Source organism: Dermacentor silvarum, unplaced genomic scaffold (assembly GCF_013339745.2).
Source record: "Dermacentor silvarum isolate Dsil-2018 unplaced genomic scaffold, BIME_Dsil_1.4 Seq748, whole genome shotgun sequence".
NCBI classification, from domain to species: Eukaryota; Metazoa; Arthropoda; class Arachnida; order Ixodida; family Ixodidae; genus Dermacentor; species Dermacentor silvarum.
Window position 1 is genome coordinate 15,999 of NW_023606716.1, and position 4,002 is coordinate 20,000.

Genomic DNA, 4,002 nt, shown 5'->3' on the forward strand with positions numbered 1-4,002 from the left:
GCCACGCCCCCAGAGGGGGACGCTGACTCTATGGAAACCGAGTCGAATAACAAAGGCCTAGAAAGCATGCAGCGCGCAATCCAGCAGCTCACTGAAAGCGTGACCGCCCTCCTTAAAAGGATGGCGTCCCTGGAAAGCGGACAGGCCGCGTTAGCTACGGCTAGGCAGCCTTCGAGAGAGCCCAGTCGGGCACCTTCACCCGCAAGCGCCTCCCCCGTCCACAATACGGTGGAATGGCCAATCCAAGGCAATCACCATGGCGGTCAATTCAAATAAGCTGGTTGTGTGGCAGTGGAACTGCGCTAGTTTCCAACGGCGCAAAGCTCCGCTGCAGCAATTCGTTTCGGCACAGGCGGTCAAACCGCACGTAATTCTTTTACAAGAAACTCTCGATGACACGCCTACTTTGCCGGGATACCGGGTCGTATCGATACGGGAGGAGGGAAAGCGGGGCTTAGCAACCTTGGTCGCACGGAAGTGCTCCTTCCAAGTACACAAATTACCACTTGGCAAAACCAGGGTGGAGATCATTATGGTCGAAATTATCCCTAACAATTGGCTTAAGAGCAGTGTTTTCCTTTTAAACATATACAGCTCGCCGTCGGATCAACGGCAGGCATTCGCCACGATCATGACAAAGGCGGTGGCCCTTACCAAGGGGGCCCCCATAGTGATAGCGGGTGACTTCAATGCACCCCACGATTCCTGGGGATATCCCCGCAACTCCACTAAGGGCAATCTCCTAGTCCAGGCAGTTTCTGACTGCTCACTGGAATTGATTACGGATCCTCAATATCCGACGCGAATCGGCACGTCGGTAGTCCGAGATACCACTCCGGACCTGGCGTTCGTCAAGAACGCCCCCGGAGCAGGATGGCGAAATTTGCAAGAGAATCTGGGTAGCGACCACTTCATTGTGGAGATTACCCTAACAATTAGCGCAGCCCCTACCAGGGAATTTAAAGTGACGGACTGGGATGCCTTCCGGAAATTGCGGGAAGCGGACCAGACCGACTACGATAATCTCGATAGTCTGTTCACAAGACTACAGAAGGACGTACAAGCTGCGACCAAGGTGGTTATGACCGACCTAAAAGTTGATCGGATGGACGCGCGCCTTGCGCACCTCCTAGAAGCCAAAAACTCCATCCTGGCCCGCTGGAGAACGCACAGACTCCATCGCCGACTGCGCAAGAAAATTGCGGAGCTCAATCGTGCAATCGAAGCTCATTCAATCGAACTGTCCAAACAACAATGGAACGAAGTGTGTTCCTCAGTTGATGGGCAGATGAGAACCGGGGGAAAATGGAACCTCCTCAAGCACTTACTCGACGATTCGCAAAGCAAAAGCAATCAAAGACTAGCCATTGATCGCATAGTTCACAATCAAAAGGCGGCGGGCGTATTTGAACACGTCCTCCTGCAAGAGTTGGCCGAAAAGTATCTCCCGCTGGGCCCCTCCTGTGACGGGGATTATCCTCGTTACCGGGGGGGCGCAGTGGGGGAGCTCGACGCCTCCTTCACAGAATCCGAAATCTGGGAGGTGCTCCAAACGCTCAACGGTCGCTCTGCACCGGGCCCGGATGGAATCTCCAATAAGCTCCTCCGAAACTTGGACGGACATTCAGTAGCGTTGCTCACCGAGGAAGTCAATAAAATCTGGGAAACGGGCCTCGTCCCCGACTCCTGGAAGACAGCCTCAGTGGTGCTCATCCCGAAGCCAGGCAAACCTCTTGCGCCGGAGAACATGCGGCCCATCTCACTTACGTCCTGCGTAGGCAAGGTGGCCGAACATGCCATTCATAACCGTATATCTAAGCACATAGAAACTAATGAGTTATTCCCTCACAACATGGTCGGCTTTCGGCCGGCACTCTCCACACAGGACGTCATGCTGCTTATAAAGAGGCAAATCCTTGATGATGACACTAGAGACACTAGGGGCATCCTGGCTCTAGACTTGTCCAAGGCTTTTGATAACATCTCGCACCGGTTCGTGCTAGACGCGATCTCGGACCTGGGCCTGGGGTCACGATTCCATGCGTATGTTAGCTCCTTCCTCAGGGATCGCAAGGCCACTGTCAAAATAGGGCAGGTCAAATCCAAAGAATTTACATTGGGAGCGAGAGGCACTCCGCAAGGGGCGGTCATCTCTCCCTACTGTTTAACATCGCCATGAAGGGCCTCTCGGAAAGACTGACCACAGTAAGAGGAACTGGTCACGCCCTCTACGCGGATGATATTACCGTGTGGTGCATGGGAGGGTCTGACGCTGCAGTTGAGAGTGCGCTCCAAGAGGCGCTCGACATCACAGAACACTTCCTACTAGACACGGGCCTGAGTCTGTCACCAACCAAGTCCGAACTTCTATTGTATAGGCCCACCAGACGGGGGGTTAGGTGCTCCACACCCTTAGATCAAGTTCCCATAGCCGTCTATACGAGGAACGGAGAACAAATCCCCAGAGTGGATACCATCCGGGTCCTCGGACTCTTGCTGGAATCACTCGGGGGCAACTCACAGACTATAGCCCGCATCACCACCAAGACGGAGAATATGCTTAGGCTTATCCTCAGGGTCTCGAACCGCCGGGGGGGTTTAAGTGAAAGCAATCTCCTCAGGCTCTACCACGCGTTTCTTATGAGCCACGTTAACTATGTAGCTTCCGCTTTGCGCTGGTCTAAACGGGAAGAGGCCAAAATCGACGCCCTCATGCGCAAAAGCATCAAGCGCGTGCTGGGTTTACCACTCACTACCAGCACCGAGCGTCTCATGCAACTAGGCATGCACAACACCCTGTCAGAGGTGATCGAGGCCCAACGAGTGGCCCAAATAATACGACTCTCATCATCGCGAGCGGGGAGACGTATCCTAGAATCCGTTGGATGCGGTCACCAGGAAATCATGGAGCGCAACGCGACCCTATCACCAATGGTCAGAGATACGTTCAAGGTAGATCCCCTGCCACGTAACGTCCACCCTCAATACAATGTAGGGCGCCGGGTAGCCCGGGCTCGTTCCCTATTAAAAGTGGCTGCGGCCACTCCGAATCTTGCATGTTTCGTTGACGCCGCCCAGTACGGGCGTTCTGATCACTATGTCGCAGTTTCGGTTGATTCCAATGGCTCTCTCATTAACTCAGCATCCGTGCGGAAGGTTTCTGCAACAGTAGCCGAGCAGGTTGCTGTAGCTATAGCACTGAAGGACCCTCTACGTACCCATATCTTCACAGACTCTAGGTCTGCAGCCCGAGCGTTCGCCTCCGGCTCGATATCAAAGGAGGCGGCGGCCATCCTCGGCACCGAGGGGGCTGCTGGTTTTCATATCATAAAATGGTTCCCGGCCCATATGGGAATCAATGTGCACTCTGAGGTTGTTAACGCCAATGAGTTAGCCCATGACTGCGCGCGAGGTATAACACACCGCGGTGGTTCCGGTAGACTCACGGGCGGCGACTTAGGACTGTACAGGGATTCGCTCCTCACCTTCCATGAAATCTTGGCACATTATCAACTTGCTCGGCGGGCCTTTCCGCTACCACATCCTAAACTCACTAGACCACAATCATCGGCCTTTCGCATGCTCCAAACGGGGTCGTTCCCCTCCAGGGGCCGATTCAGTCACTTCGCGCCTAATGTAGATCCCCACTGTCCAGACTGTGGGAGGCGTACTGCTCTTTATCTCATATGCTCTGGCAATGCCCTGCGTTACGCAGCTCATCGCTTACCACTCTAACGGACTGGGAGGCAGCCCTTAAGAGCGGCGACCTCTCAGAGCAACTACGGGCTGTCCAGAGGGCCTGCGACAGGGCGGAGGACCACGATCTTCCGACCCCGACGTGGGTGCGGCCCGCGACGGCTACGGGAACTCCCTGAAAAGGAAAGGTACCCTAAAGCGGTTCCTCAGGACCACAAATAAAGTTCTTTGTCTGTCTGTCTGTCTGACTTATATGTTGACTATCTGCAAAAGAAAAACTTCATTCGCAGAAATATATTCATAGCA